Here is a 24,508-nt window from a genome sequence, read left to right on the forward strand (position 1 = left end):
TATTTATTACTGATTGATTGATTTTCTTTATTCTTGATTTGTTTATTTATTTTTCATCTTATTTTGTGCAGAAAAATAAAAATTAAGATATTTGAGAACAGTGGAATGTTTTATCAGAGCTTTTATTGTAGAAAATCGGAACCAAAGCACTGAAAAAGTTTGTATATTTTTCTGCTTTTAATAAATGCGTTGTTTTTTTTTTTGGAAAACCTGATGCGGCCCAGCCTTGCCCAGACCCTAGCTCCAGTGGCCCCCAGGTAAATTCAGTTTGAGACCCCTGGTTTAAGGTTTTTTTTCAATTTATTTTTTTCTTCAGGGGTTCATATTTGGAAAGAAAATAAAAGTATGAACCAGGGTGAGGCTCCACATTTGAAACCCAGTGTGTGTAATGGCAAGCCCAAAATGCATGTTTTTAAAAATGGTCATGATTGTGTGCACATATTCTGTTCTGTGTATAGCTGGACGCTGCAGACTTAACGTCATCTTTTTTTTTAGTCTCATTGTTGTGGGTACACACCTGCGCACACACACACACACACACACACACACATGAGACACGAGTAGCGTGTCAAACCGCAAACGTGCTCTACTACTCATAAATCCTATATGTTCTTTCTGGATGTGTTTTTATTCTTGGGCTAAAAGACTGTGCGGCCCCTCCAGGGACTTTTTTATGAGTGGTCCTGTCCTCACCCCCCCCCCCCCTCTTCTCCAGTTCTGTGATGTGTGGTTGTGTGTTGTCACATAGGCTAGCTTCTCAGGCTGGTAATTGCATGTCTGCCAGCCACCACACCTGTTGTTGTCACCGTAAGAGAGGTGGGGGTGGATGGACGGGTGGGGGTGGGGGTGGGGTGGGTGGGAGACAGTACAGTGACCTCTGCACCCAATTGCACCTTTTTGCCGTGGGTGCAAAGCTACAGGGAGCAGCAGTGTGCACGTGTAATCTGCACGGTCCTCTCATTGTCCATTGTTCATTTATCTCTAACCTTTACTTTCACCTTCAGCCGGTATATGTGTATGTGTACGCTGATGTCTGTGTGTGTGTGTACGATATGTATATGTGTGTGTACGCTGATGTCTGTGTGTGTACGCTGATGTCTGTGTGTGTACGATATGTATATGCGTGTGCTGTTGGTTGACTCTCCTAATCCTTTCCCGTCTTTCCCATGCAGAGCCGGGGTTCTTAATGAAGACGGGGGTCAGCAGCAGCATCCAGCTAATTGGCTAAGTTAGCCCGAGGCGGCCTGCTGGTGATTGAAGTGTGGAGTAAAGGGGGTTTCAATCTCCAGACCAACAAGACCAGCCTCCCCCTGGTGAGTGTAACACCCATGTCCCATCTACAGGCAGACCCAGACTGCCTGTGCTATTATTTTTCGGTCAAATGCACTGTTATCAAATTGGCTTGAAATTTCTCACACAGTTGCTGCTCTACCAAACAACCAATTTTAACTTGAAGGTGTTTAGTCAAATCAACTCCAAATAAGGTACACCGAAAGCCGATTGGACACAGTCCATCCCCAGACATTCATGATTCATAATTCACCTGCAAATTCATACAAAAAATAGCTTTTTTTCCTCAAAAAATGGGCTGTTTTTTACATTTTTTGAACTAATACACCACTTGGTGGCACGGTTATTAAAACCTGTACATCATATTGACTTGAAAAACATGGCCGCCATCAGGCAAATATCCGTATTTCTGGCGTAAAATAATTATTTTTCTTGGTTTATCACTCCAGCAGTTTTGAACCCTACGTAAACAAAGGACCCACCCAGGAATTCAGCAATTAAGCAGTAACAATTTGGCCATTGTCATTCATTAATGATGAGTGCATTTTCATTCATTCATTCATTTTCTACCGCTTTTCCTTACGAGGGTCGCGGGGGGTGGAGCCTATCCCAGCTGTCTTCGGGCAAGAGCCAATCACAGGGCACATATAGACAAACAACCATTCACACTCACATTCATACCTATGGACAATTTGGAGTGGCCAATTAACCTAGCATGTTTTTGGAATGTGGGAGGAAACCGGAGTACCCGGAGAAAACCCACGCATGCACGGGGAGAACATGCAAACTCCACACAGAGATGGCCGAGGGTGGAATGAGTGCATTTTATACTGTGTTTTGTGTTTAATAAGTGTGTGAGGTAGAGATTTATAGAATAATTTTCTAGATTAAAACTGGATTGTGTTACAATTAACCAATGGCAATTAAAGAGAGAAAGGGCGGGTTCTGACCCAATAATGAAAACAGTCACTTTTATTGCAAATATTGATTGATTGATGAGGGAAGATCAACGTCAAGCTAGCTGGAGGTTGTGGAGTGGGAGAAGTTAGCCGTGTGCCAAAAATGTCTATTTTTATGGGCGTACCTCTTGTGTTTTTCCGCCATTTGCTGGTGGGTTCCCTGATGTACTGTTCATGTAGACTGTTGTCGTTTAATCCAGCAATCTTTGAATTTGTTGGAGCTCTGGACACCTTCAGGGGGACAGGTGGAGGTCTGTGCTCCACTCCTGCTTCCTTTTAATTTGGCTTGCGCCACCTTGGCTCTGTGGCTCCTTATGTTGCTCACAGTGGGATTTGGGCAATTACCGCAGTCCCCCATCCATCAGCAACCACAAATATAAGGGGAACAAAAAACATCTTATCGTGCTTATTTCAGTCCCGACAGCCGAGCCATATCAGACTTTTTCAAGTAAAGGCAGGAGTTGGAAGGTTGTGGGGTGCCTCTAATTAGTGGAGCCTCTACTCTCTACTTATTAAGGCTCCCATTGTTGGGCTGTCAGTAGGCAGCAGAAGGTAGCAAACGGATGCAGAGCTCCAGGGAGAGGAAAAGGGAAGCGTGGCATTTGCAGCGCTGGCTTAAACTAGACTCGCGGCCCATGTAGCGCACATCACCAGCAAAAGAAACACTTTTTCTGGTGCTCATGGAAGTGGAACATGGGCTGGATGGGAAAATGGTTTGGGTGTCGGGGAAACACAGCCGGTCCAATTATAAGTCAAGCATCAGCGTGTAACTTAGCAAGAACGTTGGAAGTCAACAACTTTTGTTTACTCTCCGCCCGTTTTCTGCACTTGTTTATTAACTGCGAGTCATTAAAACTATGCGCCGGTGCTCATTAAATGAAGATCCCCCGCAATTATGCGCTGCCATAACCGCTTTACATGAAGGGCTGTTAAAGCGGGCTTTTGTCCATCTTTCATTGGCGGGGGGCTGTGGCGAGCACTCAGTCGGTAATTGGAATAAAAAGGTGAGGAATTAAATAGCAACCTGTAATTGCACATTTTATACGGCTAAGCTTGAACTTGACTGCTGTTTGACGTCCGACCTCAGTAGTGCTTTTAGAAAACCCTCGTTTGGTCTCTAGCTTTAATACTCATGTATGAAAGTTCATGAAGCACTTGTTCCACGTTGTACATATATATACCGTATCTTCTGGACTATAAGTCACACTCCTTTTCATAGGTTGGCTTGTTTGGTGACCCAAAAAAAACGGGCCCCAACTCTAATTAGGCCCCGTTTCTTAGTGTGTTGTCTGAATGAAATAAAACTTTGGTCATAACTAGTTTATTATATTCAAAACATCACATCAAATCTTTGGGCTTTTTTTCTCCGTTCTACAGCATATGTTCTAGATGGCCTCCATTTAGCTCCGTGCATTTCTTGAGGGGCTGCACTATGTTGTCCATGATGTTCTTACAGACTGAATTGGTAATGGCTCTCATCGCCTCCCTGATGGCTTTCTTGAGTTCCGCAATGGTTCTGGGTTTCCCTGCGTAGACTCTTAGGTTCGGGCTTAGGTTCGGGCTATGGGGTGCCCACTCAAAATCAGTCTTGAGACTGATCACTCGGCCTCCGAAGTTCTCTTTCAGCCAATCACGGGACAGGTTTGAGGTGTGAGAACTTGCTTGATATCGTTCACCAGCACTCTCCTGCAAGTCTCACGGGACATACCGAGGGACTGACTTCGCTTACGCACAGAGCGTTTCGGACTCTCTCACTCTTTCAACCAGCTCGGCTGTTCGCTTCTTGGACGTCCCGAGTGGCTTGGACTGTTCTCACTGGCAGTTCTGAATTCTGCTTTTGGATGGAGCCTTTTCACATTCGAACTGACGCATGAAACTGTCCTGGGTTTTCTTAAACAAGCCTGTCTTGTAATAAAATTTAACACAGTGTATTCTTTGTCCCAGCTCCCACTGGGGTCTTGGTGTACTCACGGTCGTTGATTCTGCCATGTCCTGTAAAATAAGGGCAATCAGTGAATAAATAATGGAGATATCACATAAAGTGTACACGGGCCCGTTTTTTTTGGGTCACCTTGTACTCCAGAGCGACTTATAAATTAAAAACTGTTATGTTACATAAACATTGGACACCTTTCCTGTTCATGTTTATTTTTGGTGTAGCTGAATCACCATTGTTATTGTTAGCATATCTTACACATATTCAGCCTGTTAAATATTCTTTTATTAATGTTACAACTTGCCTTCCAAGAAGACGTGATGTCTGTTTTGGTCAAGTAGTTTGGAAAATAAATTACCCACAAAAAAACTTAAAAAAAAAAATCACACTTATGTATGTTTTTTTTCCTCCCTAATTATGCATTTTTGGCCATGTGCGACTTATACTCCAGAGCGACTTATCGTCCAGAAAATACGGTATTTATATATATATATATATACTAGCATACAGTAGCTCCTGGCAGGTGACAAGATTTTTTTTCAAACCAATTTTGGCACCTTTAAAAGTACTTGATGTAAGATAGGATGATGCCATTTCTGCCTCTCAGTCGCAACCTTTGAGGAACGAGTGAAGAAACTATTCAAGACAGGCAGCAAGCATGTTTTGGCTTTATTTTTCAAACCAACTTTAGGACCTTTTAAAAGTACGTAAAGTAAGATAGGAGAAGGTGATTCATTCATTCATTCATTTTCTACCACTTTTTCCTCACAAGGGTCGCGGGGGTGCTGGAGCCTATCCCAGCTGTCTTGGGGCGAGAGGCGGGGTACACCCTGGACTGATGGCCAGCCAATCACAGGGCACATATAGACAAACAACCATTCACACTCACATTCATACCTATGGACAATTTGGAGTGGCCAATTAACCTAGCATGTTTTTGGAATGTGGGAGGAAACCGGAGTACCCGGAGAAAACCCACGCATGCACGGGGAGAACATGCAAACTCCACACAGAGATGGCCGAGGGTGGAATTGAACCCTGGTCTCCTAGCTGTGAGGTCTACCGCGGTCGACCGCCGTGCCGCCCCACTATAAATACAAGTAAATGATATAGTAATTGCAAGTAATTGAAACACTATTTAATAATACTAAACATGAAAAATGATTGGTATTTGTACTATTTTCTGGACGTTAAAAGGCCTGGGTTATGGGGAACGAGGGCATGTTCAAAGAGACAAAATGGTGATGCAGATATCTACAATAGTATTGCAATACATATACTAGATTGATGTTGAGCAGCGTTCCACAGCACTTCTCTTTGCTCCATCACCTGTTAAACCAACGTGCTTCCATTAGGCCCCTTGTGGTAATGGCTCTCCAAACTGATTAAAAACAACACCACTGCCCCCAAATCCCAACACATTATACATTCTGACTTCCTGTGTGTGTTGCCGGTTCGTCATTATCATCCTTCTTCCTTTTGTTTGTTTGCGTCAAGCATCGTCTCACATCCCAGAAGATGATGTTGTAAATGTCACGGTAACGAGACAGTCTTTGGGGCGTCCCGCCAGGATTTAAGAGGTGTCAGTCATCGCTCCCTGGAGGCTTTGCCTTGGCACAACCCCCCCGAAATGAAGGAAGACCCGCTGCACAGCAGATGACGACGTGTCTCCCATTTCTTTATTGTCATCGAGTTATTTATTTTTTATTTCTCCTGAGCGACACTGACCTGTTTTTTTTTTATGTTGCTTTCAACGCTAAAAACGATGCTGCCAGTTTTAGAGTTTATATTTAAATACAACTTATTTTATTACAATAATACAAATAGCACATAACTAAGAGGTTGCCTACAGCCGCAGCATGTTTTTTGACCTGACTCCTGGTGGTTCTTTGCTTTTGGAGACCCACATTGACATATCATTTCTGGTGTAATAACATGAAATAAAAATATAACACTAATAATTATTGATAAAATCACAATAAGAACAATAATCATCATCATTAAAAACAACAATAATGAAAAAATGATATCATTCTTGTTTAATTCCTGCTGCAGTCATAAATCAACAGTGCATCACTGCCTTTTAAAAAAGCATTATTACCAAAGCAAGGAGTTGCAGTAAACAACCTGATCGTGTATGAAACGCTTGCAAGTCCCCATGGACCCACCCGTCTCATAATAAAGCCGTCAGACATCAAAATAGGATGTCTTAGTGCGCCCCAAAACCACATAAAATACCTTTTTTTTCTGACTCATCGCTCCCTTCGCCCCCCTCTTCCACCCACCACCACCACCGCCGCAGTAGCGCTAGCCTCCAGTTTTCCATCGCCTCCTGTGAATATCCAAGCTGTCGAAGCGGACCGGGTTCAGTGCTGTCTTGCCAGGGCTCAGTTGGAACAGATCCGGCCTCGGGGTGTTGAATAGCGGTCCCCTTCAGGTCTGCAAACAAGGTCTGCCCTGCACAACTGCTGTCTCAAATTGGGGGGGTTTGTTAGTGGTGCGTGTTTTGTTAGTGGTGCCGTATAATAATAATAATATAATAATGGTCACGGAAATGAAAGGGTGTCCAAAGTGTGGCCAGAAGGTTATTTGCGGTGCGCAGCTGCGGCAAATTCTACAAATACAATTTAACAAGAAAACTAATAAAATCAAACACTTTCATGGTAAAATGTTATAACTTTACAAGCATAGCGTATCTAATACTTTGATTAAAAAAAATAGAATGTTGTTGACGTTTTTTAAAGTCATAATCCATCCATCCATTTTCTACCGCTTATCCTCACGAGGGTCGCGGGGGGTGCTGGAGCCTATCCCAGCTGTCTTTGGGCGAGAGGTGGGGTACACTCTGGACTGGTGGCCAGCCAATCACAGGGCACATATAGACAAACAACCATTCACACTCACATTCATACCTATGGACAATTTGGAGTGGCCAGTTATAAAGTCATAATATGAGGAAAAATTAAGTTTTTCCAAAATGTAAATATTAAAGAAAATTAAAAAAAAAAAAAAAAAAAAGACAAACAAACTGAAAATAAAGTTGTCAAAATTAGGTTGTGAAGAAGGTTGCGTTACGAGAATAATGCAATATTACAGGAATAAAGTCAGAATTACAAGAAGTAATAATAATAATAATACTCCACTATGCAATACCAGAGGTGTAGTATTATATAAGAAGTATTGAGTATGAGTATATGTCACACACTTGATGTCATGTTCTGCGGGACAATTTTTTATTTTGGTGTTCTTTTTCCTGTTTTGCCTGTTTGCCGCGCGCTGGAAAGGTCGTGAGTGCAGGAGTGCCTGTTTCTTTTTCATAATCCGAGCTACTAGTTTGGTGGAGCTGCACTACGCACAATTCCAGACATTGTAAGACATCGGCATAATGATATCGATATGATTAAATGTGGCAATTTTTTGGTGGCAATATCGTCCAACCCATATTACGGTAATAAGGGGTGTGCCGAACAAATGTTTAACTTTCAATAGGACACTAATATTGCAGGCTTGATCATCAGTCTCATCTGATATTTGCACAAATCAGTGTGGCTCTCAGCATATCCTATAAATACAATATACTTCTTCAACTGGCTCATATTCGTACATTGGTTGAGTTCTGTGCTCAAGCTGTTCCATAATTTTACTGCTGATATTCTAAAGTTTTTCTAAGATATTTCTAAACTGTAATTTCCCCTCTGAGGTCGCTGTCATTCTGTGTGTAATGCAGCTGCACTTCCGTAACAGAGATTGACTGCGTCTCCTGGATTTTGTGCCTTACTTGTTGGTTATCTTTGAGGTGATGGTTTGAGACTTTTTTTCCCCGGGAGTTAATCAAGCGTCCGTCCGTCCCGCGTCTCAGAAATGTGTCGGTCAGGCTTTGTGTTAGCGTAAAGCGAATAGTCAGAGTCACTTTAAGGGGAAGCGATATTGAGTGACGTACTCCAGAGCCTCTCAACAGAGTTTTCATGACAGAAATCTAGAGAGATGCAAATCTGCGCCATGATCTGCCGGATTCACTGGAGCAGCAATCAAAGAATTTCACAGCCTGCCTCAAGACGTCACTCCCCTCCTCCTCTTCCTCCTCCTCCTCCTCCTGCCAGACGTCGCTTGGCAGTCGGGCTTGATGGAAAACATCTGCAAGACTCCAAGTCAGTGTGTTTGTCTGCGGTGGCTTGATAAAGAACTTTGCTTTTATGTCTTGTTTTTAATTATGTGTAGAGGCCAAGCGTGGATCTCACAGAAGATTGACTCAAATATGAATATTAATACAACATGTCCACGGTCTAGTAGCTCGAAGACTTCAAAGATTATGCTAGAATTGATTTTTCTGTTCTGAAGACGTATTTACTCACCTTTCAAAGCATCATAGTTCGACTATTGTGGAGGAACACCCAGTGGGAGAATCATTCAGCAGGTGAAAGCCCTCATTTTGGCAATGCTCAGCAATATACTGTAAATGACTGGAATTGGTAGTTAGTGGTAATTAGAACCAAGCTGTCAAGGGAAGTTATGCTTTTGCAAGGCCATTAATTACATACTAGTATTTATAACATTGTTGATGCAGAAACAAAAAATGTCTTTCTTCGCCAGACTCGAGAGGATTATGTCAATTGTGGTTATTTTCAAGAAACCCAGATGCTATAATGGAAGAGGATTTTCTTCATCTGAATGGTTGCCTTCATTTCTACTGGCAAAAAGCAACAAAAGAAGTCATTTATAATGTACAGATTTGGTGTCTGCCTCTGCAAGTATACAGGTGGGCAAAGAAATTCATCCCTCGTTAATCCCAACTGTGAAATGTGAATTTCTGCGATTCAATATTAATAAATAGAATATTTTTGTAGTTAGAGCATAGGAAGCCTGTTTTAAGATTATTAGAGCTCTCTAGATATCAACTAACACCCCTACAGTCACTTTCCCACTGCTGTTATTCTTAGTTAGCCTCTCCAATCCACTCATTGTAAACATAAGGTGTTTCAAACGTGGGGAAGAAGTACAAAGAACCCAGAAACTTTCTCCATTCTGTCTCAGCCGTGGCATGTTGGCTGGGCTCTGCTGGCTCAATAGTTAGTCTCCATTCAGTGTGAAAGAACTTCAACTTTGTCACTGATTCTTGAACACTGTGGGCAAGAATCCAAGATTTCCAGTACCTGCACTGGCCCCACAGGCCCACAGCTTGATGGAACCACCACCAAATGTTACTGTGGGTAGCAAGTGTTTGTCTTCTTATGTCCTATTAACTGCAAATAGGAGCATTTCTATTGCAAGGAATATGTCATATTTTTCAAGAGCTCCATGTGTCTATTTATGGAAATATGGTATTATTTATTTATCAACTAGCAGACCCGGAATGACCAAAACAATCCATACTATGGGCAAGTGAACTGCTCGGCGGAACCTTAAGTTGGCTAAATGAACAATATGACTTTAAGAAAATGAAATGACTCCTCGCTGGACCAACACACCTGCCTCATTTCTGGAATTTTCCGCTCGGCTATCTCGAGACCAGATTCCATTAGTCAACCAGTTGGGCTTTTTGCTTTCTCCCCTTCTGCTGCAAGCTGTGATGTGCGGCCATAAACAGCATTATCAAGCATCTCAGCAGGGTTTCTAATATCCCTGTAATCCTGTCATTTCATTCACGGATAGCACTGGGGTTACTCCGGGCCCGGAGCATATCTAGTCTGCCTGTCCGGGCTCCTCCGTGTGAGAGATTGGATTCCCCCAAACTCCTGCAACTCCTGCACACACACAAGCACACATGTTCTCGACTTGTTCTCATCTCTCCTGAAGATCTCCATAGTGTAAATGGGCTGCTTGGACCAGATGATGTATAGGGCTAGAGGCGATGTACCTGTGTAGCGGATGATTCAGAGTGGAGGATAATAACTTGCCCTTGTCGGAGTGAAATTCCGTTCACGTGGCGAAGGACTTACAAGCACAGCGTTTCCCTCGTGAGTTGCAAGAACGAGAATAGGGCTGAATAAGACAAATGCGCTGCCGCTGTTGATATTTCCTCTTTGCCGCTGTCATGCAAAGCAATAAAGCTGCAGCGTTTCATATTTTTCCAAGTGCTACAGTGAAGGCTTACTACATGTTAGAAATATAGACTGTCAGGTGATCACTCCACAATGTTGTGGAAACAGCGACACCCACCAAGTGTGTCAGTGGAGTCTTACCGCATGTTATAAGTTGATCTTTTATTATTGAAAATTGCATCTTTTTAATAAATACTCCATTCGCGCTTCGATCTCAGTTTCCCCAGAGACGACAGAGGGTAAACATGGTTGATGCTGTCTTTATATAGCAACCTTTATGCAGTCTTTTTTGCTGTTAACCCCCGCTATGCAGCCTCTACACCTCCATATCTCCATGAGGATATCCGATATTCTGGAAGAACTGGAAAGCTTTATCTGCTGGTTATTGTTCGTACCTGCTCTATAGGAGTCCACAACTGAATACAAAGTGCCTAAAATGAGCACAATCGGTTCCCTTCAAGTGTGACAAACATATTGTGGTCGCTCCACAATGTTGTGTGCTTACTTTGCCATATTAGTTCCACTTCGTCTGCTTCTCTTGTCTCTTCAAGAGGACGTAAGGGCGTTACCTGGAAGCAGGCGATAATTGGATTAATTTTTTAATTTTAATGATTTGGCGTGCAGGTGAAAGTGGAAAACAAAACGTATGTCTCTTTGAGCACATAATTGTTTACCAACAAGTTTACTTCACAAGCCAGCAGCAATAGAGCCAATGTTGTAACAGCAGTAAGGATCAAACTGCACCAACGGATGGTGGCGCCATGTTGTGCTCCTACTCGCCTTGTTAGTTTTGGAATCAGAAAAATCGTCTCCCTCTGGTGACATTTCTTCTTTGCCGATGTTATGCAAAGTAATAAACCTGCAGCAAGATGGTGTGCAATGCCATTATTGGGTGAATGGTACGGGGGGGCAGGCCAGAGGGGCGGGGTTGCATAGGTGAGTAAAGGGTAGCAAAGTTTCACCATCTGAATTAAACATGTTGCACTCGCGGCATGACGGACGTTCTCGCATATTGCCAAGCAGGAAGAAAATGACTTTTTAAGTAGGCTATTTATGGCGGTAGATATTGTGTTCATTTGATTATAATAAAACGTCCATTCCACTCTCAAGCAACAGCAGGATGACGGGCGGGGTGTAAAATATAAATGTGCAATATCAACTAAATGAGGAAAAAGGAAAAGTGCAGTTTTCCCAAGATATGATTTTTTGTTCACCCTGACCTGCTGATATGCTTCTTGAGTAGTAATAAAGAAATATATCTGTTTTTATTGTCCCTCTGTGGCATGCTTATGTTTAGAGCCAGTCTAAAAGCAGGAACATAGTGTAAAATGATATTATGGACCATTAGGTGGTGGGGGCTGAGAATCAGCGTTGGCTAGCAAGGGGGCGGCGGTCGGGGGGGTAATGGGGCCGCCGCATATTGTCTGTGATCTGCTCTTTTCACTTCTCACTGATTGAATCGTCTACATCGCTGGCACTCCATCTCCCGGGGAACCCGAGCAGACAAGGTGATTTTGGCTGAAGACATCACTCTGTCAAAGCTGGGAGATAAGACCTGGGGGGCTGGGGGGGTTTTGGCGCATGGGGAAAGCTTTGGAAATGCATGGAGAGAAAATACAGCTAGTTTGTTGAGATGTTTTCATTCCAAAATGGAAATGTTCTTATTTATAGCTCCGTATAGCGGCTCTGGTGCCAAAGCAAAATTAAACTCTGCTTGATTTATCAGAAGTTCTGACATTGAACTTGAGGAACTTTGCCTGCTCTGTCTGCACACGCTACTAAACACCCTTCTTAAGGTCCCCTGTTATGCAAAAGGGACCCGTTTAAATCTATAATCTTCCTTACTTGTTTGCTTCACTTTTGAGAGAGAAGGAGCTCAAAAGCATTTCATAATGTCATGAAGGAAATATATCTTTCCAGCCCGCCACCTCGTGACAGCTTTGGGAACAAAAGCAGGCTTCACTTCATATCTTAAAACTTTCTGCACCCCAGACACACTCTAGTCCTCCAGGTGTTCCTACTAACAAGTGGAAATTTATTTAAAATTTCTTTAGTTTTCTTTTTCAACCCTTTGCATTGGCGGCACGGCGGTCGAGTGGTTAGCGCCAGACTTCACAGCTAGGACACAAGGGTTCAATTCCACCCTCGGCCATCTCTGTGTGGAGTTTGCATGTTCTTTGCGTGGGTTTTCTCCGGGTACTCCACATTCCAAAAACATGCTAGGTTAACTGGCGACTCCAAATTGTCCATAGGTATGAATGTGAGTGTGAATGGTTGTTTGTCTATATGTGCCCTGTGATTGGCTGGCGACCAGTCCAGGGTGTACTCCGCCTCTTGCCCAAAGACAGCTGGGATAGGCTCCAGCACCCCCGTGACCCTCGTGAGGAAAAGCGGTAGAAAATGAATGAATGAATGAACCCTTTGCATTGAAAACGTTCTAGATCTTCCAGAATCTGCACCTATTCCCGTGTATTTCCTTGGATTTATGCGTCCTGCCAAAACAGTCTGCTTTAATTTATGCAACCCATGGCCAGCCTGCGGGCATGCCCACTCCGCTGTGATTGGTGACACGCCCAAAGTGCTCCCCAACTAGTAACGAACCCCACTTTCAAATATAGCAGGTAATAAGTCAATCAAGTCTTGGAGAGCTAACTGAAAAGTGTTTGGGAGCTGCTGGCTGGAGACCCCTGACTTATGAACCCAGAGTGGGAATGTAGGTTGTCAGAAGCAACGCTGGTGCCGTGGAGCTCAGAAGCCGGACGCCGGCGCCGCGTGGACTCACAGCACATCCGACAGTAATGCACCTTTCCCAGTGACAGAACGCTGCTTCTGGCTTCAGCAAGAGTTTGGCGGATATTTCATGTTCACAAAAACAGTCCCGTGTGAAATGCAGCGGACGGATAAAAATATGATGTCTTTTGCTTCTTCTGTCTGAGCTAGCCTAGTAAACACAAGCAGAGCTTGGGGGAGGGCACAGGGTGTATTGCGCCTACAGCCACGCCCATATGGAAGCCCACTCCAAAGCAGGCTTTGCTACAGATCTTAAACTCCTCCCTGAGCTCAACACAAGGTAGATGTAAGTTTGATCATTTCATTTATTTCCAGCATATATGGTAGGATGATGTTTCTATTGTATGTTATATATGTCGTATGTTATATATGGCATCCATTACCTTGGACAAGTGCAGAGTTACTGTGTATAAAAAATGGCTAAAGTACACAATAGCCCTTCTTGGAGACACACATTGCTTCTGTAATGGTATCCTTAGATCCACCTCCAGGACTGGTCTCCTGTGCGTAGAATAGTGGCAGCATTGTGTGCAGAGCAGCGAGAGTTTATCTTCTCCCCAGTGCAGACAGACAGCATGGGGGCTCGGGAAGTAATCTGAACCAAGCAGGCAAAGAATTCCAGGCATCCTGAATGGAACCAGATGTGTGTTTTTGTTCAGGACCTGTGGTGATTTTGCACACAGACTCTCAAGTACTCAATCACACACACACACACACACACACACATTCAGCATGCATGGCTTTCATAATACAGCCCGAGGATCTGATAAGACATGAGGTCAGACAGAAATGGTCGCCGTTGCCTGGTATTTGTTTGTGCAACATGCCAGATTAAAACGCCCTGCCCGCCTTCATCATCCTTTTCAAAGATTTACCATACAGATTGACGAGATTAAGGCCCGCATCCGCTCTTAAAGTGGCCGCAAACAATGATTAGCATCAGTAGTCACGCCTCAGTTTACTTTTACGTAACTTTAAATATTGTCTTAAAAGGTCTATATTCATGATCAATAAGGTTTTTATTAGGCATGTTCCGATCAGGATTTTCCGATCCTGATCATCCATACCAATACCAGTCACATAGATACATGCAGTGTAAATGTTTAAATGTACCACTGGCTGTATTAGGGGATAAAAGATACTTTAAAAGATACTTTTATAAAATGAAACATTTTTGTATCATTTATAGTTTATAGTTTATTTCAAGCCAAACAAAACCAATATACTTGTTTTACCAGAACATTAACACAATGCTGATATTCACAACTCACCTTTTGTATTTCACGATGCATTTATTTCTAGTCTCACATGAATTGAAAACCTGAATGAAAAGCAGAGCGGTCAGAGCACCCATACTTTTTATTATATTTACAGTTTCATTGTATTGTTGTTATTCATGATCATTATTAATATTTATTATAATGTTAACAGTACATTCAATTCCATTTTGTTTTACTAGTATTAACAGTATATCATTGGGAGTGACCAGGATGGATAGGATCAGGAACGAGTGCATCAGAGGGACATGTTAGAGGCCTTGGCGATAAAGTCAGAGAGGCCAGACTGAGATGGTTTGGACATGCCCAGAGGAGAGATAGTGAATGTATTGGTAGAAGGATGCTGCCAGGTAGGAGGCATAGAGGAAGACCAAAGAGGAGGTTTATGGATGGAGTGAAGGAGGACATGAGGGTAGTTGGTGTGAGAGAGACAGATGCAGAAGACGGGGTTGGATGGAGGTGATTGATTTGCTGAGGCGACCCCTGAAGGGAAAAGCCCAAAGAGAAAGAAGGAGAATGATATAATTTTTTTATTACAACAATATTTATATTTACAGTATAATACTGTAAATATAGCTTTTATATGAATTATTGTGCATTGTTCCTATTGTTCACATTTTTTCAAATTAATTCAGAAAATCTTGGTAATTTCGTTTCCAGCGATTCATTATTACAGTACTCATTATGATAACAATATTCCCAATTAGCGCTCAAATGAGCAAGTGGGTCTTTGTGCTTTTTTACAACTTATAATTCCACAGATTTCGTTATTATTATTATATTTTGATTTCATTGTTAAAATATTGTTTTATGTATTATTTATTCATATAGGTTTTTCTGCAATTGGCTGGCAACCAGGCCTGAAATCAGCTGGGATAGGCTCCAGTTTACCCACGAGACCCTAGTGAGGATAAGTGATGTTGAAAATGAATGGATTTGTTTTAATTTGTTTTGTTTTTAGTAGAGTAATAAATGAGTACAATATGAAACAAAATCAGCCCTCAGAGGGATGTCAAACAGTGATCAATCCTCGCACAGTTTTTTTGTTTTTAAATTTGTATTTTGATTTTTTCTTGTCTTTTTTAAAAAGCATTTATTTATTTATTTGCCATTTTTCGGAACGGTTTTAGAAAGCTGAATTCGATGATTACCGTCCTGCAGCCCGAGGAGAGGAAGTACGACTTCACATGGGGAACGCTGCAGAGATCATGGCAGGGAAAGAGCTGCTTGAATAGAACATTAGTCGGCGTACAAGTTGAAGCCGAGTGGCTCATTGAAAGAGCGGAGGAACGCTTTGACGTCCTATGCACACGCGCTGAATGCTGGGGGAGATTAGCCTACATACTCTGAATGAAAGAAAACCAGGAAAGTGGCTCATTTGCATTCATTGAACTCATCGGCGAACACGGCACTCTTCCATTGGTGACAATGAGACTTGTTGTGGAGCAGGTGAAGCAGCGCTCTAATTAATATGGAGCGTTTGAGCGTTGCACCGTAATGCGATACCGGGAAAAGCACAATAGGCTCCCTGGAACAACTAAATTAAATGGAGCTCTTATTAATGTCGTTAACGGCCTTGGCGGGAATAACTGAACACGAAGAGCTTTTGGCAGCAAAATGTCACTTTAATACAAAACAGGGACTTATGGGGAGACTTGCATAGGACTCGATGGGTGCTGCTGTTTGGAGTGGAAATATCATTCGCATTTTCATGTAATGTATAATGTTAGCACTTTAGCATCACATACTGTAGCTATGCTAGCTAGCGTAGCTACTTTTGTGTCCTCCTGCCTTAATGTTACATTGTTGGATGCGATTATGGTATTTATTAAGTTGTACAAGTGCATAGTTACAGTCTATATGTAATAAGTGGGCGTGGACAAACAGCTCATTAGCATTAAAGTGACACACACACACAAAATAATGTGTTAGCCAATGGGGTTCATGAAAAGCAGGGGGTGGGTTTTAGAACGTAATTGTCTATAAATCATTAACATAATTTGCCTAATTTTGCTAGCATGTCATCCAAAGCATTAAACCAAAAAACTTTAGGGGGCGCAATACATGTCCTTTCCAGTGTATGAGTTATTTTAGTATGTTTGTGCCCTGGGGAGAAATCCAAGTTGTAATTTGGGTGTGCAAACGGAGACAATTGACATAATCCTCTCCAGTCTAGCAAAGAATAGGATTACGGTTTTGTCATTAATGTTATAAATAATCATAATTACTCATCCTGTAGCGGTGCCAGGGAGCTAATCGATGACTCCGCCCATCCCCGGTTTGATTGCTTGTTGCGGCGTGGTTGTGTAAAGCTACATAAACTTGTCAGGCTTATTTTTTAACCCAGAGCGCTGGAACAAATAATTCCCTAATCGTCTGCTTGAACTTTTTTCTTCCTCCATGAAAGGAAGTGGAAGCGTCCAGCGGGAGGAATGTGTAAGTGGGTGCGCGTTGTTGCCTCGACATGTCAGCTCGTATCAGCACAGGAAATGTTTGCTTTCAAGTCCCAGCTGACTTTGTCATTACGCCGGTTATCTCCGCAGACATAAGCGGGAGACCGGGCCCGCCCCCTTACATGGCTAATGTTCTAAAAGACGACATCCACACTCCCCAGCCTTGTACCAGTGTCTCGTAAAAGATAGTGGGGTTGTTCAACTGGTGGGGCCAGGCAGGAAACCAGATTGGCCTCTGAGTTGCCTTCAAAACCTGGGAGGGACTAACTTTAGATTTTTCGATTCGATAGATAGATAAAGAACAGAGTACCTTTGTCAAATACAGGATCTTTGACTAGTGTTTTTGTTCTACATCCTTAAGAACAACAGATCACCAATGTCATATAGACAACCTTTGTTGTGTGTTTTTACAGCATGCATGGTGCTCCTTTCTTTTTCGACTGCTGGGTCCTTAAAATCTACAGCAAGGGTCTCAAACACGCCCGCAGGACACTAGTTTGAGGCCCCCGCCTTGATATGAAAGTTTAATGTTAGTGCGGCCCGGGCAAGTTTGATATGGATGCTGTATGGTATCATGTACCCAGAAAAAATTATTAAGTTTGATTAATGTTCATGTTAAAGGTTAAATAACTGTTAATAGTTATCCTCCCTATCCGTGTGGAAGTGGTAAGTTTTTGGCTAATTAAGTTTAAAGGAAATAACTTGAAGGCTACCGTTTAGGTCGCTAGCTCTCTAGTTTGCGAGTTAGCATGTGTCTCAAGACCCTGCAGTTGCGCAATATGTTGTAAATAAAAAGAGTATAAATGTGACTATAGTCGTGTTTTGTCATGTCTACAGGGCTCTAATAATGCTTTGTTCATTTTAATCTGAAAAAAATAATTTGTCTACCCACCAACTATATGTGGTTTCTTAAGTTTGTATTATTTGCCGTTTTATTATTATTATTATATTTATTTATTACTGATTGATTGATTTTCTTTATTCTTGATTTGTTTATTTATTTTTCATCTTATTTTGTGTAGAAAAATAAAAAGTAAGATATTTGAGAACAGTGGAATGTTTTATCAGAGAAAATCGGAACCAAAGCGAAGTTTTTTAAAATTTTTTGTTTTTATTAAATGCGTTTTTTTTTTTTTTTTTTGAAAAACCTGATCCAGTCTCACCCAGACCCGAGCTCCAGTGGCCCCCAAGTAAATTGAGTTTGAGACCCCTGATCTACAGCGTGCGTCTGTTATTTAAAGGCTCTTTAACCAGCTATTTTTCAGTTGGTCCCCAAAAACAGTCCTTAAAAATAGCACTTAATTAATGACTTTATTTATATATTAGCCATTTGGTGTTTTCTAGAATGATAGATGATGCATTGATATCACATCTAAAATAAGTGTATTGTGAAGGGAGACTGGCAGGCCCCATGAAGAACAGTTGAGTAGAATACTTCTGGAAAGGATGGAGAGCAGGTTGCCACGACCGTGAACGTCTCCACTACCTTCTGACTTGCACGAACGATGCATGCCTGAAAAGGATGAGAGGGCGCATGTAATTGCATTTTCCTGCCCCCGTACAGCTACTCATTGGCTCCGCTGGGAGGATTCTTAAATTCCCCAACCTGGGCCTATTATCCCGCTTCCTCTTAGTCACTTCTCCCATCTTTCTTCACCTCCGCCTGCCTCAAACTCCCATTTCCTCTCCTCTCACCATCCTAGCATGTAGACATGTGTGACATACGGAGACAGAATTAATTGGATCACAGAGTGGAAGTGTTCAACACCCCCCACCACCCATTCCCCCTGCTTTACAGATATATGCGGTGGGATTTGCACCACCAACTTGCTGCAAGTTGCCTTGCATGCACCAGTCCATGCAAATCCATGCATCACACTTGCATACAGGAGCGCTTCATACAAATTGCACGTTCCACGTGGCGGAGCCGGGAAACAGATGATGCGTTGTTTACACGCCCCGTGTGGGTGCTGGGTGTGGTTTCAAATGTGGGTTAGGAAATCCCCAGTTGAGGTTATTACGCGGTGTAATGCTAATGAAGCTTTTGCTCCAAAATGTAGACGCTAAGCCACATAGTCTAATCATGTGAGCACCACAGTTTACCATGAGGACAATCCTAATGACTCCATTTCTGGATCAGGGACAATCTGGATCGTGTACCAGCTAATGGGGGCTTTTGTGAGAGGCAAAAGACTCAAATGTGTGAGTGTGCTTTTTAAAAGCAGTTGTTTTGAAAAATGTGAAGTATTATTGAGCTTTGCCGCTGATAGCCGAGTAGATTCCCTCCGTTGGAGAACACATGTCAAGCTTCTCAGATGACTCGCACAAAATAAAATAGCCAATTTCTGGCTTGTTCAAAACAGACGCTCTCCCATCTCCCTGGTCAAAAATCAATGCCATGGGCAGACGGACCGTGCTCAAAAATCACACAAAACTGCCATCTAACCTGTGAAGCGACTTATTTTTTTATTTTAGTGTTTGGTGAATATACACAAGCTTTACTTTGAAGGATTTATTTTAATTATTCAACAACGATAGCACTCCAGGTCATTGCACAAAGGCGGTAAACCTAAAAATAAAAAACAGCAGAGCACTCATGTACATGTCAGGCTTTTGAAGTATGTTTTTAAAAACAGCTGAACTCTCGTCATACAGTCAAGAGCAGGGGTCTCAAACTCAATTTACCTGGGGGACACTGGAGCTAGGGTCTGGGCAAGGCTGGGCTGCATCAGTTTTTCCCAAAAAAAAAAAAATGCATTTATTAAAAACAGAAAAATATACAAACTTTTTCAGTGCTTTGGTTCCAATTTTCTACAATAAAAGCTCTGATAAAACATTCCACTGTTCTCAAATATCTCAATTTTTATTTTTCTGCACAAAATAAGATGAAAAATGAATAAACAAATCAAGAATAAAGAAAATCAATCAATCAGTAATAATAATAATAATAATAATAATAATAATAATAATAAAACGGCAAATAATAAAAACTTAAGAAACCACATATAGTTGGTGGGTAGACAAATTATTTTTTTCAGATTAAAATGAACAAAGCATTATTAGAGCCCTGTAGACATGACAAAACAGGACTATAGTCACATTTATACTCTTTTTATTTACAACATATTGCGCAACTGCAGGGTCTTGAGACACATGCTAACTCGCAAACTAGAGAGCTAGCGACCTAAACGGTAGCCTTCAAGTTATTTCCTTTAAACTTAAATAGCCAAAAACTTACCACTTCCACACGGATAGGGAGGATAACTATTAAGTTATTTAACCTTTACAATGAACATTAATCAAACGTAATAATTTTTTCTGGGTACATGATACCATACAGCATCCATATCAAACTTGCGCGGGCCGCACTAACATTAAACTTTCTTATCAAGGTGGTGTCCTGCGGGCCACATTTGGCCGCGTGTTTGAGACCCCTGGTCTAGTGTGATTTTTGTGATTTTTTTTTTTTAATAGCTCTTTTGTTTTTGCTTTCCCCAGAACCAAAGGCAGTAGTATCACCTGTAAATAATACCAAATTGAAGATTTTGTCACTTTACAGATGTCATTGATATACAAGTTGATCAATTTTGGTTCCAGAATTGACCCCTGGTGTACCCCGCATGTAATATTTATTATTGTATATTTTCCGACCTTTACGTATTGCTTCCTGTTGACAAGATAACTTTTAACCCAATTCAAAAACTAATCCTCTTATTCCGTACCACTTTGATATTTTAATTAAGCTATAAACGTAAAAACGCTAAACCTAAAAGCGGTAAACCTAAAAATAAAAATCATCGGAGCGCTCATGGACATGTTATGTAGAGGCTCTGACTAGTGATTTTGCCGTTGTATTTTTGTTAGCATTTTTTTGCAGTAGGTCTGTGACGATGTGGGAGTTTTAGTTCTTTTTCTATGCCTTAGTTCCTGGTCCCATGCCTTTATTTTGTAGTCACGTACTGTGTTGTTCCTTTCTGGTTTGTTCCTGTGTTTACTTGCTTGTTTCACGCACCTGTCTCTAATTTTCAGTTGTCTATTTGAGTCAGCCGTTTTTGCAGTTGGTCCTTAAAAGCAGCAGGGCATTCCTGTCATATCAGCTTTGCAATTTTGCGCTTTGCTCAGAGGCCCTTGAATGCACCATAGTTAAGTGAAACCTCAAACTTTTGACACAGCTTTGGGTGAACAGCAGGAACAGCATCTGTTCATGGATGATCTTACGTTATCATTCATTAGTGGTGAGTACCTATGTAATACTATTCATTAGTGGTGAGTACCTATGTAATACCATGCGAGGCACATATGTCAAAAATAACCATTTTTATTGTTGTGTTGCCATTTGCTGGTCAGTCTGGAACGGACTCCTGGTGAAAGCGGGGTCTACCGTAGTCAAGTACGCCTGTCAAGCAGCGTTACAAATGTCTTCTCCAGCCGGTTGGTTTCCCACCCTGTCGTCTCGTCGCTGGTTGTGGCTTTTCGGCCTTCCCCGCTGTCCTGCTGTCTGATTGAGATGGATGACAGTCTGGAACCGACGGTGCAGCACCAGCGCTTGTGTTGTATTGCGTTGTTATGACCAAACTGGCGCTGGCTCATTGGCCCCTCATGGCTCCTCTCTGCTGTCTCTTGGATGAGATGAGTGACGGAGTGTAATGGCCGACCGGTGATCAGCATCCTCATGCTCTTCCTCATTCGTCTTCACCCCTCCTCCCACCGCCATCACCACCACCAAGTAGACCGGAGCTGACTCGTCTTCAGACCGACCCCTCATCTTTTATACGGGCGTGTGTTAGGTGTTAGCCCTAAAAGCAGCTGCAAGCTAGCGTGTGGGGGGGGGGATCTTGTAAGTGAACTTGTAAATTAGCATGGAAGTCTGGAGACTTTCTGCCCCTCCTTTCTTCTGTCGCTTCCATCGTGCGATTGTGCCGCCAGGTTTGTGAAGGATGTCGCTGCCAGCTGTCTTTTTCATGGACGGCTGCCAAGCTCTCACCATACCTTCCATCCGTTGTCATTTCCTCCTTTCTTTCAGTCCCCACTTTTCATCTGCTTATGGACTCACCGTCTTGGAAACAGCACAGCCCTCCTGTCACATAGAGGATCTTTGAGTGGCTTTTTTGCAGTGTTGTCATGACATATGTTGTAGGTTCTTAAAAACAGCAAAAGTCTACTGTCATACAGAGGAACTTTAAATTGTGTTTTTGCTGTTGTTGTTCTTTTTGTGCTATGTTCTAGCATAGTCCTTTTGTGAAATCGGGGATTTTGGAATTGAGTTTTTGAAGTATGTTTTTAAAAACAGCAGAACTCTCGTCATACAGTCGAGAGTGATTTTTGTGATTTTTTTTTAATAGCTCTTTTCTTTTTGCTTTCCCCAGAACCAAAGGCAGTAGTATCACCTGTAAATAATACCAAATTGAAGATTTTGTCACTTTACAGATGTCATTGATATACAAGTTGATCACTTTTGGTTCCAGAATTGACCCCTGGGGTACTCCGCATGTAATATTTATCATTGTATATTTTCATACCTTTACGTATTGCTTCCTGTTGGCAAGATAACTTTAACCCAATTCAAAAACGAATCCTCTGATTCCGTGCCGCTTTGATATTTTAAATAAGCTATTATGATTAATTGTGTGGAAGGCTTTTGTCAGTCCCATAAATACTGCAGCTGCATACTTTCTATGATCTACAGCGTTGGTAATTTCCTCCATAATTTTGATCAGTGCCACGGAGGTTGAATTGTTTGCTCTGTATCCATATTGACTATCTGCGAGTAATTCATTCTCAATAATAAATTTATCCAACCTGTTCCAGCTTCTCAAGGTTTTTCTCCATTTTTAAAAATTGGAACTAGATTAGCTGTTTTCAATTTCATTAGGAAAAATTCCAGTCTGAAATGATGAGTTACTAATGTATGTCACCGGTTCTACAATCTTACTGCTAACCCTTTTTTTTAGTTTTCATTTAATTTCCATTACAATCAGTTGATGTTCTTGCTTTACAATCATTGGCAATGAAAGTGATTGAAAAGCGGAATTAGGATTCCTAACCATGGTTTCATTCCTTTGGGAATTTCTTCCTCCTGTTTTGGTCCAATATTTACAAAGTAATTGTTAAACCTTTCAATGACCTCATTCATTATTGGTATTTCCCATCATGAATGAATGAGAGTAGTCTACTTCCGTGATGAGCTGTTAGTCGGTTGTTGTTTGTAGTCGATCTGTGTTGCGTTCAGCCTCGTCTCGGGGAAAGAGTGTATTTTTAGGTCGGTGCTGATGGGCTCCTCATTGGCACAAAGTAGCAAGGTCGGGTAGGCCGGCGGGCGTCCAGGTCAGCAGACCGTCTGTGTCGCCCGCACCGTGCCAGCTCTGCAATCTGTGAGCAACGAGTGCAAAACAGACACTGCGATTCCCTCGTGGGCCAGCAGAGTTTGTCTTCTCGGGCAGTCCTTTAAAGGTCAAGCAAGCCGACTAAAAGAGAGGCTCGCAGCCAGTGGAAAAACAACAGGAAATCCTGGTGGATAAACAGCTTTACAGCAGGTGAAACCACGTGTTTTCTTCCGTGTGCAAATGTGTGCCTCTTTCATTTGGGATACAGTGACACCGTGCATTGCTGTGCAGCATCTTTGCAGGGCTTGAGAGCGAAATCCATTTGTGAGACGATGTTTGAGCTTGCCTCCTTTTTGCTGCTGCGAGTACTGTTAAGCGCTCCTGCACTTTGTCTGACCCGGTCCTCCTTTGAGGTGTCACAACAAGCAGGGTGTGAAACAGCAAAGCAGATGGAGGCCACATAAAGACGAGCGAGCCCTTCTGGTGTGTAAATAAAACAAAGGCCATGCACAGTCACTACTTTTGTTTAACTCGGCTTTCACAAATGTGACTTTTAAGCACCTATGATTTTTGATCATATCAACATGTCTGGACTTTTGGCTTTCCATCAAATAGTACCAACTCAGTTTAGCTCTATTCACCACAGCTTCCAGTGGTTAGTGCTAAAGGCATCAGGGTTTGCTGACAAGCAGCAGTATTATAGGTGATTTTATCCAAGAGAGACTGAGGGCAACAAGAAAATGGAGCCCTGCAGCCACAGGACAGACTGTGGAGTACCATACGTACTTGCAGCACCAGTGGTAAGGCACAGCAACAGTGAGCTAACACTAGTGTGTCCTCAAATATGATCCAAGAGGAGACTGAGGGCAACAAGATAATGGAGCCCTGCAGCCACATGACAGACTGTGGAGTATAATACGTACTTGCGGCACCAGTAGGAAGGCACAGCAACAGAGTGAGCTAACACTAGTGCGTCCTCAAATATGATCCAAGAGGAGACTGAGGGCAACAAGAAAATGGAGCCCTGCAGCCACAGGACAGACTGTGGAGTACCATACGTACTTGCAGCACCAGTGGTAAGGCACAGCAACAGTGAGCTAACACTAGTGTGTCCTCAAATATGATCCAAGAGGAGACTGAGGGCAACAAGAATATGAAGCCCTGCAGCCACAGTACAGACTGTGGAGTATAGTACGTACTTGCGGCACCAGTGGTAAGACACAGAGTGAGCTAACACTCGTGTGTCCTCAAATATGATCCAAGAGGAGACTGAGGGCAACAAGAAAATGGAGCCCTGCAGCCACAGGACAGACTGTGGCGTATAATACGTACTTGCGGCACCAGTGGTAAGGCACAGCAACAGAGTGAGCTAACACTAGTGTGTGCTCAAATATGATCCAAGAGGAGACTGAGGGAAACAAGAAAATGGAGCCCTACAGCAA

At 42.3% G+C, this 24,508-nt stretch overlaps 1 protein-coding gene across 1 annotated transcript in view; it reads left to right on the forward strand.

The window, feature by feature from the left end:
• The window catches only part of plxnb2b (plexin b2b), a 212,566-nt gene that overhangs the window by 55,478 nt on the left and 132,580 nt on the right, over positions 1-24,508 (forward strand). Inside the window, exon 2 of the mRNA XM_058075676.2 lies at positions 1,173-1,313. The gene's annotated coding sequence lies outside the window, so the exon portion shown is untranslated. The remainder of the gene's footprint in view (positions 1-1,172; positions 1,314-24,508) is intronic.

This window comes from Doryrhamphus excisus, linkage group LG1, assembly GCF_037039965.1.
Source record: "Doryrhamphus excisus strain RoL-2023G ecotype Guam linkage group LG1, RoL_Dexc_Guam_v1.1, whole genome shotgun sequence".
NCBI lineage: Eukaryota > Metazoa > Chordata > Actinopteri > Syngnathiformes > Syngnathidae > Doryrhamphus > Doryrhamphus excisus.